Source organism: Hevea brasiliensis, chromosome 3 (genome assembly GCF_030052815.1).
Source record: "Hevea brasiliensis isolate MT/VB/25A 57/8 chromosome 3, ASM3005281v1, whole genome shotgun sequence".
NCBI lineage: Eukaryota > Viridiplantae > Streptophyta > Magnoliopsida > Malpighiales > Euphorbiaceae > Hevea > Hevea brasiliensis.
In genome coordinates this window covers 108,866-120,877 of record NC_079495.1, presented here as the reverse complement: position 1 = coordinate 120,877, position 12,012 = coordinate 108,866, and the positions used below count along the sequence as shown (strand labels likewise).

The 12,012-nt window shown below is 35.3% G+C and overlaps 1 non-coding gene across 1 annotated transcript; it reads left to right on the top strand.

The window, feature by feature from the left end:
• The first annotated feature begins 5,964 nt into the window (after nucleotides 1-5,964).
• On the top strand, nucleotides 5,965-6,071 carry LOC131178965 (small nucleolar RNA R71). The gene has a single exon (XR_009147972.1). It is a non-coding gene; the product is annotated as a small nucleolar RNA R71 (small nucleolar RNA).
• The last annotated feature ends 5,941 nt before the right edge of the window (nucleotides 6,072-12,012 follow it).

The following is a 12,012-nucleotide window of genomic DNA, read 5'->3' as shown; positions in this document are numbered from 1 at the left end:
TCACTTGCGACAGCATACAAAGCTATCGCCGAGTGGTGAACTCAGTGGTGCACAACCATAATTTAAAACGTAATGTACAATACCTTACCAAAATTTTAGCAAAGAATTTGGAAATCTTGAAATTCAATCAAAATTTCAAAAATCAAAATATTCGTTGCTAATAAAATAAATCATTTGTTAAAATGATCGTGCTCAAGAATTTCAATTTATCAAATCATAACTGAACATTTAAAGTAATTTTAGTAAATTTATGAAAACAAATCTTAATTCCAATAAAATCAATTGTGCATAAATCCCATTTGAAATCACAATTTTTACTATTCAAAACTCATTCTTTATCTCACTAACTATGTAAGACTAATCCGTAAGGGCCATCTTCGGAGCGATTCTAACTCCCTATGGTTGGGGAGGTCGAATCGGGATTCTAACTCCCTATGGTCGGGGAGGTCGAATCATCATGCACAGTATACAACACAATAATAAAACTTCCGAAAGGGCCAACGAAAAACTTAGATCTAATCTCTAATAAGAGGAGAATCTAAGCCTGTGCACATACCATAGTATTCAAAACAAAATAAAGCTAACTCCATTGTCTCCTCAACAAATGAGAGAGACGGGTAATAACCTAGTCAAGCATCTATAGTGAGATATAAAATAATATCATAAATCTCTTTGTCCTTTTTGTGAGCATAAATCATAACGCAATTCAATTCAATATCAATTTCAATATCCAGTAATTTTTATGCTCATCACAATTTAAAACAAATTTTATCCATTTCCCATGTCAAGTATATTTCAATCAAAATTTTTCTAAAGCTAACTTTATTCAATTCATGACAAAATAAAATCATAATTAATTTCATTTTCCAAAACTAAACTCATTCATACCATAACACATTTCAATAATCATTGAAATAAATTTAATAATTGGTAAACATAATACATAAGAAACTAAAATCATTTAATCAAATAAAATATGCAAAACATGAACAATTTAAAACTAGTTGTGCACAAACCTCTTTTGTCAACTCAATTTATTCGAATTTTCGTTTCTTCTTCGAAGCTCCCTTTCCAACTGAAACACATAAATTTAAAGTGCTTCAGTATCCATTTCTAATACTTAAATTCCAACAATTTCTTTGAAGACTTATCCTACCCATTATGATTTATAATTTCGAGTCCTTTGCATTTTTGTGTATCGTGGTACTATTCAAGTCATAAATGTTGACTTTTCCATACTTAATACGTTTATTAATTCTAATGCACTCATATACCACATTTTGAGTCATGTTTTTGTTGGCATTGATTGCCAAATTCAATTCAAAGTCTATTAGGGTTAAATCTCAAAATTTCAGTTTTGGATTACTTGTTTTTACTGTTTAATTAGTCTATCTACAGTGAAATTATAGCCAACTTTCCTTCATCAAAGTTGCTCCTTAATGTCTCTTCTTAAATTTCCTTTTTGAATCACTCAATTTGGAGTTTTGTAGCTCAAGTTATGGCCATTTTCCTAAGGCCGGCCGAATTTGTATCTACCCAGAATTCTGGGCAGGTTTTTGGTTCTGGCAGTTTTGGGCAACCAACTTTGGGTGGCACAATGATTTAGTTATAAGCAGAAATTGAGTTGGTGTTCTTCATGAAAGGTGTAGTACTATTTCATAGCTTTCTAATGGTTCAAAAATCAGGTTATTTGGACTTGTCTAGACCAAGTTATGGCCAAATGAACAAACACTGTTCATTTGGTCATTTTTGTACAGTGGCAGTGTGCCAATTTCAGATTTGACCTAATTGTTCACTAACTTAGTGTCACTTTCTAGGCATAGTTTCTACATGAAAATTGTGTCATTATATGTCTATTTTCATTCCCAATTAGCCTCACACCAATTGGGTTGCTAAAATTTCAATTTTGGTCCTTGAAAGTGACCTAGGTCAAACTGCCAGATTGGGACCCGCAACCAATCTGAATTGCATTTCATTTCTACTCATTGAAACACATCCCAAATGACTCCAAATGACCTTTTCAAACCTCAATTAGGTTCTATTACATCAATTACCAATGTTTTCTAAATTTTTCCCCAAACCCTAAGTGCCAAGAACCCTAATTATGTAATTCATGCAACTAATGAGATTAAAGTGCATAATCTTAATCTACATACCTAATTCAACTTCCCTATCACTTTAATTTCATCAAACTCAATCAATTTCTACCTCCCTATAGGCTGACCGAAATTCAATACTAGTCCCCCATAATAGTTTTGTTTACATTTTCCATAATTTCTAAGTTTATTCAACTAAATACACATTAATTTAACTAAAGATCACAAGTTTAAGTCACTAACCTTACTTTGGATTTCAATTCTTCAATTTCTTCACTTTCTTCCTTTCCTTTCTTCTTCAAGCTTCTTTTCAAGTTGCCAAAGTAAGGAAATTCAAGAATTTAGGAAAATTTATGGGGAATTTTTAAGGTTAGTGAAGCTTGAAATCAAGCTTCAATGGAGGTTTTGGAAGAGAGATAGGAGAGAGAGGAAGTGGACAGCAACTATGGTGAGGAAGACAATAAGTTTTTCTTTTTAATTTTATGTATTTATTTGCTTTTTGACTTAGTCAAAAATTAGAGAAATTAAATTCCATTTTTGACATCATGGGTGATGTCACCAAGGTGATGTCATAAGTCTTTTTCTTTTCTTTTTTCTTTTTCCTTTATCTTTCCATAGTTCTTTAATTTAATTCTATATTTTGAAATTTTCATTTTTCTGATTTTATTGGGCAGTTAGGTCAGGAGTCACCTCTAGGGGTGAATTGACTAATTTGCCCCTCGTCGGTTTGATCCGGTTTGTAAATAATTCAGTATTTCTTTTGGAACCCTGACCTAATTATTTGATCTAGTTCTGTACCTTTTTCTATGATTTTTATATTTTCCCTACCTTCGCAATTTTTCTTAGAACTGCGGTGTCACAATACCCCATACGAATTTAGGGTTTTGACTGATCTCGCAGTCACTTCCCGGTGCTGTCACCCATCATTGTGACCCCCGGCTCATTTAACTTTTTATGTTTTGTTTTTCTTATTTATACTTGACCTTCTGGTAATCACTATTTATTTTTATCTATAACTTTTCTGGATGTCACAGATATAACTCTAGACATCTTAACTGTCCAAGCAGACATCAAGCATTGGAACAGTAGACTATACAGGAGTGTCCAATGTGAGGGCGTTACATCCTTACCATGAAGTGACATTTTTCCTAATTTAGGACTAGGTTTGATTCTTCATATCTTTGCAACACCTTAGGTAACTTAGCTAGGCAATCATCAAAAGTAGTTTCATAGACAGAAAAATCATCCATAAAAACTTTCATGATATTTTCAATATAATTAGAAAAAATAGCCATCATGCATCTTTGGAAAGTGGCAGGGGCATTACAAAGACCAAAGGGCATCCTTCTATATGCAAATGTTCCATAAGGGCATGAGAATGTGGTCTTTTCTTAGTCTTCTAGGTGAATGGGAATTTGGAAAAATCCCGAATACCCATCTATATAACAGAAGTAAGAGTGTTTCGCTAACCTCTCTAACATTTGATCAATGAAAGGGAGAGGAAAATGGTCTTTTCTGGTGGCACTGTTCAATTTCCTATAATCTATGCACATTCGCTAACCAGTGACTAACCTAGTAGGGATTAGGTCATTGTTTGCATTTTGGATAACAGTTGTCCCACCCTTCTTAGGAACTACATGTACTGGACTAACCCATTTACTATCAGAAATTGGGTATATGATACCTGCATCTAATAGTTTCAAAATTTCTTTCTTGACTACTTCTTTCATATTTGGGTTAAGTCTTTTTTGGTGCCTGATAGTGGGTTTACTGTTTTCTTCCATAGGTATCCTATGCATGCAAATTGAGGGGTTAATCCCTTTCAAGTCTTCTATTTTATACCCTATGACCTTGTTATGGGTCCTAAGTTCTCTTAGCAACTTTTCCTCTTCTATCTTAGACAGGCTAGCATTGATTATAATAGGATATTTAGAGTTTGAGTCCAGAAATGCGTACCTTAGTGAGGAAGGGAGAGGTTTAAGCTCTACTTATTCAGTGATGCTCTCTAGTTTGCTTTTGGTTTGTTCCTCCTTCAACTTCTCCATCTCCAAAGCTTGAGCTAAGGGTAGGGGTGGATGAGCTACTAATTGTTGTGCACAGGCTGCTATTTTTGTGTTTTCATTATTCGCTGTGTGGCTGTGCACAATGCATGCTTCAAGAGGATCTTTAGGGTGTATCTTATGAAATTCCTCTTCAACTAGTTTGTCAATTATGTCAACCATGAAGCATTCGTCAGGTTTAAATTTGTGTTTCATTATGTCGAACAAGTTGAATTCCACTTCTTCTTCTCCTACCTTGAGGGTTAGTTGCCCATTTTTTACGTCTATGATTGCTCTGGCGGTTGCCAAGAATGGTCTTCCTAAGATGATAGGGATCTGAATATCTTCTTCCATCTTATGGACAACAAAGTCTACTAGAATGAAGAATTTGCCCACTTTGATGGGGATGTTCTCAAGTATGCCCACAGGATATTTAACAGATCGATCAGCCAATTGTAGTGAAATTGTCATGGGCTTCAGTTCTTCAATCTCCAGCTTTTGGCATATTAATAGAGGTATTAAACTCACACTTGCCCCAAGATCACAGAGGGCCTTGTCTATTTTCTTGTTGCCAATGAGGTAGGGTATGAAGAAGCTTCTTGGATCTTTTAACTTTAAAGGCAGTTTGTTTTGCAGTATGGCACTACATTCCTTTGTTAGAGCAACTGTCTCATAGTCTTCTAGTTTTCTTTTCTTTGACAGAATTTCCTTAAGAAATTTGGCACAGGATGGCATCTGAGAGAGTGCTTCAGTGAAGGGAATATTGATATAAAGTTTCTGTAAAACTTTTAAAAACTTTCTAAATTTCTTGTCCAATTTGGCTTTCTAAAATCTCTGAGGAAAAGGTAGGGGAGGCTGGTATGGCTCTGGTAACTTCTTTTTCTTCCCTGCTTCCTCTTCCTGATCTCTCTTGGCTTCTTACTCCTTTTTCTCTCCTTGGCTTTCAGATTTTTCTGAGGTTTCCTCTGTCGGTTCTTCCTCTGATTTTACTAGAGTTCTCCCACTCCTCAATGTAATTGCCTTACAATGCTCCCTTGGGTTCATCTCTGGTTGACTAGATAGTTTACCAGCAGCCTTACTTGAAGAACTTGCTTACTGAGTAATTTGATTCTCTAGCATCTTGTTATGGATAGCAAGTTGGTCCATTCTGAAAGTCAGTTATTTAATTAGTTCATTCTGTTATTGTTGAGCTACTAGGAAACCTTCCATCATGGATTCCATAGTCATCTTCGGTTTAGGTTGCTAAGGTTGAGGAGGCGGTGGTGGCTGTGCAAAGTTTTGGCCTCTGTTTTGAAATCCAAGGGGGTGCTGGTGGTTTGTACCCTTATTGTTTGTTTATTGGCTGATTCTGTTGGTTTGACCATGAGAAATTTGGGTGGTTCCTCCATCCAGGGTTATAAGTGTTTGAATATGGATTATTGAGCTGCCTCTGGTTAAAGTTTCCTCTATTATTCACATAGTTTATCGATTATGTGGAGGGTTCATTGAAGCTATTGAATTTTGAGGTTGTATATCCTCCTTCATAGTTATCGCAGTGCTAGTTGCTTATACCAACTGCGTTGGCTTGCATTATGTTGAGTCTCTTTGTGAGCTGATCAAATTGAGCATTTATCATGCTTAGGGCGTCCACTTCCACGACCCCTGCCGTTCTCTTTGCAGTTCCTCTTTCATTTGACCACTCATAATTATGATATGCGACCCTCTTTAGAAGTTCAAGTGCTTGTGTCATTGTTTTCTCCATTAGGTCACCTTCTGCAGCCAAATCTACTATGCTCCTTGTAGAGGGTAGAAACCCATTATAGAAATTTTGCACTAGTAGCTAATCCTCTATGCCATGGTGTGGACATTCCCTCTGCAGGTCCTTATATCTTTCCCATGTGTCATAGAGTGATTCACCTTCCTTTTGTCTGAAGGTGTTGAGCTTAAGCTTCAGTCTTACAGTTTTTACAGGTGGGAAATACCTTGCTAGAAAATCTTATGAGAGGTTTTTTCAAGTGGTGAATGTTCCGGCTGGTTGAGATAGTAACCACTTTCTTGCTCTGTCTCGAAGGGAGAATGGAAATGCTCTGAGTCTTATGGCTTGATCAGACACTCCATTCATCTTAAACGTGTCACATAGGGCAAGAAAGCACTGGAGGTGATAGTGTGGATCTTCTGTTGGTGAACCTCCAAACTGGGTTTGTTGAATCATTTGAACCCATGCTAGTTTTAACTCAAAGTTGTTGGCTTCCACTGTGGGTCTTGTGACACTGGGTTGAAATCCTTGGACAGATGGAGCTCCATAGTCTCTCAAGAGTCTTAGCCTATCATTATTATTGGCCATGGTTGGAATTTCGGGATTTTCTTGATCATGCTCTTGATATTTCCTTTCCCTCCTGATGGCTCTCAGAGTTCTATCTATTTCAGGATCACAATCCAAGATTTCTTCTTCTGGCCCTGTTCTGGTCATATACTGGGTCAAGCACCTGAGAGAAAAGAAAATAAAAAAAACAAATCAAATAAAATTAGATAATAAATATAATTGCCTAAATCAGCTAAATTGCCTATTGCTTGATATTACTAAAGCCAAATTTCCTAACAACGGCGCCAAAGACTTGTTTCGCTAGTTTTGCAACCCTACAAGTGCACAGATCGCGAACAAGTAATAGAATAGTGAGTAGAGTATCGTCCCACGAGGAATTTAATTAGTAGCTACCAAACTACACAGTGATTTTAACTGTTTAGGCTATCAAATAATGAGGGAATGAAAGTTGTTTATTTTAAACACTTGAATGATAAACTTAAAATGAAATAATCTATTTTGAAACAATTCCGGAATTAAGATTTCACACTTAAATCTTACTATGGATGTTATCTTATTTATTTACTAGATTGAGAATCATTTGCCTTGATGGAAATTAATCCTAAGGTATCCTAAGTCCTCTCTCAAGGCACCTAGTGTAACATTCTCACTTTAGCTAGTCCGTACAGTTTACTGTTCTGGTTATCAATGTCGGTCCGGGCAACTAGAATGTTTAAAATTATAAATAGACTATAGTGAGGAGTTATAATGAAACTAAATAATACTCATAAAAATCAAGAAAAAATTTTAGAAACCAAATACACTAAGGTTAAATGAGCCAAAACCCCAAGGATGAGTAACCCAAAGGGGAAGTGACGGTGAATGCCATTAGCAACCCTAGACCCGGGGGAAAAATTATAAAATAATTTTTGAGACTCCAGAGAAGGGTCATTGAGGTTTCTATGGCATTAGAATGCCAAGAAAATGTTTAGAAAAATTTTTCAATCAGTACAGATAATTTTGGCTCGTTAAGCCAAACAGAGGGCATTTTGGTCATTTCGTCTTCAGAGATGATTTTTGGCCAACTTGTCCAGTTAAATAAATAATTTATATAACATAAACTATGACTAAATGTTGTTAAAAATTTAATTACAATTAAATAGACAAGAAAAGATGAGAAAATGAAAGAAAATGGACTTATGACATCATTATGATGTCATTAAGATTCTCTCAACCAACCCAATGTGGACACATGGCATAAACTTATTTAAAAGAGACAAAATGGGCTGGAAAAATGAAAAAAATCAGAACTCCTTCTTCTTCTTTCTTCTTTGCCGTGACCCTCCTCCACAGCCACCCATTTTCAAGCTTTTGAAAGCTTGATTTCACTAGCTTCTACCCCACTAAACCTTATACTTCCAACACAAAAAAGTGTTCTTACACCTTGGAGATTCTTTTAGGAGCAAAAAGAAAAGGAAAACAAGAACCCTAGCAAGTGGGAGACTTCACTCCATTATAGGTTTGTGACCTAACTTTGAATTTCACTTTAAATTCCTGTTAAGGACTTTGAATGAGTGTAAACTACCAAGAAAAATTGTTGAATATCATTGGTATGCTAACCCTAGATTTCGGAAGCCTTGGTTGGGTTATGCTTTTGATGAATTCTATGGAGCTAACATGCTATTGTGGCTGCCCTTAATATGCATCTTGTAAGTGGATTGAAGAAATGCAATGATAATGCATGAATTGTAATGTGTGAGTTAGGGTTTGGGGTGAAAAATGAGACCTTGACCATGTGATGATGAAAGTAGGTTTTAATGGTCAATTAGTGACCATTTGGTTCTGTTTGAATAAAAAATGGAGTGAATTGTGTAGTGGGATTGGAGTTTGGTGTGGCTGCCCTTGGTAACCTGCAGGATTAGACATGAGTCCAGCAGGTTTGGGCAGCAATAACTGGAATTGTAGAGGTTCAATTGGTGCAAAGCTAATTGAAAATGAAACTAGACACATAATGGCACAACTTTGGTGAAGAAACTATGCCTAGAAAACCAAACCAACTTGACCAAAAGATTGGCCTAATCCGGGTGACCTGCATTCTGCCTGGGCAAAATGACCAAATAAATAGTGTTTAGTCATTTGCCCATAACTCAGTGTAGAAAGGTCCAATTGACCTGAAATTTTACCAGCAACAAGCTGAGATATAGATCTACAACTTTTATGAAGAAACCTAACCCAAATTATGACCAGAACATATTCAAAAAGTGAGTTGCAGTCACTGTTCTAAGTACTGTAGATTTGGTCAGTCCAAAAATTATGGACAAAATTTCAATCCGGCCAGTTGTGGTTTTTGGGCAATAAATTGAGCTACAAAACCCCAAATGGAGTGATTCAAAAAAGGAAATGCAACTAGACAAAATAAGGAACAATTTTCATGTTGATCATTTTGCCAAATTCTCACTATAAAAATGACTAATGGAACAGTAAAAACAAAGCATGAAAACTAAAAATTCTGTCCAATTAACATTAAGTTTAGAAATGGTATTGGCAATCAATACCAACAAATTTAGAATGTAAAATGTGTATGTTGGGAGTATTAAAACTAATGTACCTATTGCCTATGCAAAAGTCAACATTTTTGTTGACTAATTAATGGAATAACAACCCTAAAACTTGAATTTCAAAAATTGTGAAACTTAAAAGTGTAAAATGCCCTAGTATACCTAGCAAGATTGGTTTAGATAGGTTGGCATGCCAATAGGGTTCTGTTAGCAGTACTACATATGGCTTCATGCCATTCTGTATTTCATGGCTTTCCATGCCATTCTGTGACATAATAGCCTTTGGCTATGTTATTTGAGTAGTTACACTCGAGTTTTATCTCCGATAATTATTACAGCTTATTAGCTGTTCTGTTGCACACCAAGAGACACAATGTGACTGATGGTGTGATGGTCCGAGGTACTTAGTACCCAGTGCCAGTTTACCCGTTTATCCAGTCCAATTGACTAGTATGGGTTACTCGGACAATGTTAATAAATCTTACCAAATTTAAATCGAATAATATTACAAATAATATCAGAAATTAAGTCTACCAAAAAATATAAACATACATTCTGCCTGTTTATACTTAATTTTATTTTATTTTATTTTATTTTATATTGTCACCACTAAGCAGATTGCTTAGCGCGTCGCTTTTGCCACACGCAGGTACTGGAGACCTAGCTGGAGAGCCCAGCAGACATCAGATAGGGTGAGCCTTCAGAGTTGCATCTGGAGTCCAGAGTCACCTCACCTCTACAGTGCATATGGTAGGACATTAGGATTTTGGGTAGCATTTTGTATTTTGTATTAGTTTTGGGATTGTAACTATAAACTCTTGAAATTATTTGATGATGTAAATATATGAAATTTCATATTATTACAATTTTCTGTATATTATGTTGAGAAATATTTATGAATGTGTTTCCAGTAATGAAGTGAAAAAAAAAATTATGAAAATAATGTTGGGATTTGAGATTGAGATTTTGAGATTGATTTGAAATATGTGTAGTGGAGTTTGGATTTGGAAATTATATTGGAAGTATTTTTAAACAGGTTCAGAAGAACTGTTTTTCCAATTTACAGCCGGCATTCTGCCGGATTTTCTATAAAAATTTCGAAAAAATTCAGACTTATCAAAAATTGTAAATAAATGAATCAAAAGGGATAAATTATAATTAAAATATGAATTGGTTGTCCAGCACACTGAGTGGCATATCCTGCTCGGCTACACTGTAGACGGGTAAGGGGTGTCACACCTAGGGTGTATTTTAACTAACTTAAACCCGACTTTCGTGGCGATTAAATTAATTAAAATCCTTTAAGGTCTTTGACCTATTTTGAAATTCCATAAAGGTAATCAGCTTATGTCTAGGTCAGAATTTCTAGGCTCAAAATCTTGATTTTCTAATATTAATCTTTACCTTTCAGTCCTTTAATTAATATCTATAATTAATACTAAGTGGGTACCAACACATAGCATGCATTAAGTTCACAAGAAATTAAATCAAGAAACAATTCTCGAATCCAATAAACAAAACTTAATGTTTATCCAAAATAATGATTACAAGGTTACTCTCCCAGCTCCAGAATATGAAAACTACTCACTCATGGTGAGTTCAGCAAACATAATAAAAATAAAGTAAAGAACAATAAAAATCCATTTAAGGAAATGGAATGAAAGAACCGAAGAGGGTTGCAGCTTTGATTTTGTGGAACTTTGGCTGAAAAACTCCTCCTTGGTACTGATATTCTTCTCCTCGAGATGACTGAAGAGAATGTAGAAGCGAGTACTCTTCTGAAACTCCTAAAAAGCTCTGTACAAAGATTGATCACTTTTCTTGATATTTTCTGCTTCTATTTATACTAGCTGTTCTAGGGTTAGGTCATTTTGAGTCCAAAAAGCCTTAGGAGTCTGTTTTGAATATGGAAACAAGAGTGGGAATTCGGGTTAGAAAACTGGCTGCCGCATGATACACGGCCCATGTGTCACTACACGCCCCCGGGCCGTGTAACTTACTGGAGCGGAATGACAGAGTCTTGCATTGGCACAGAGGTTTACACGGGTCTACGTTGGCTACATGGGCCTGGTTACATGACCCGTGTACTTTTGTTCTCAGAAAATTCTTAAAGCTTGTGCCCAGTAGAGAGTTACACGGGTCCCTACAGATTACACGGGTCCAATTACATGACCCATGTACTTTTATTCCTCCATTGGCTCTCTGGCTTTCATTTGGCAGAAGGTTACACGGGTCTATGGCTTTGCTTACACGACCCGTGTAAGGTGTATCAGTAGCTTTTCTCAATCCTTTGGCCTTTCCAAGTTTCCTTCCGGACTCCTATGCCCTGGGGCTTCACCTAAATACCTGAAATAATGTAGAAAACATGGAATTAAGAGCTTGACAATAGAAATTACAAAAACTAATAAAATTAACTACTATGCATGAGATTACTTACCTAAATGCTATGAGATAGTATATAAATGTGCTTAAAAACATTTATACAATTCAAGTGTATCAGTCTCTAATTGACATACCAATCGATCCAACCCATACACTAATGTCTAGGCATATATCGGCAAGTTTAGTGTCATTATATGTTCATATATTTGAATATTTAATTACGTATGTTATCCATGCTTCATAGCATTAGTACACTATTTATAGTGGGAACATAAGTCCCAATTATGTATTCATGTGGTTCATGTGATCATCAATCCATTTATGTCAAGTCCTTTTTACATTTAAAGTCATTTATAAAAGTTTCATGAATTTCCAAAATTGTTGTTTTAACTTTTCCTACCAATTTGGCCAAGATGTAATATCAGTTTGGCCTCACTTTCTTCATGAAAGTTGTTCCCCTATGTTTTAAATTTAATTTCCTTTTTGAATCATTCAATTTGATGGTTTTTAGCTCTAGTTATGTGTGAAAACCCATATACAATTATTATTTATTATTATTTTATTTTAATTAGTTAACAATAATTCAATATATTTAAAAAAAAATATATATATATTTTTATTTGATGGTCTGCTTATTTATTTTTAGATATATATAT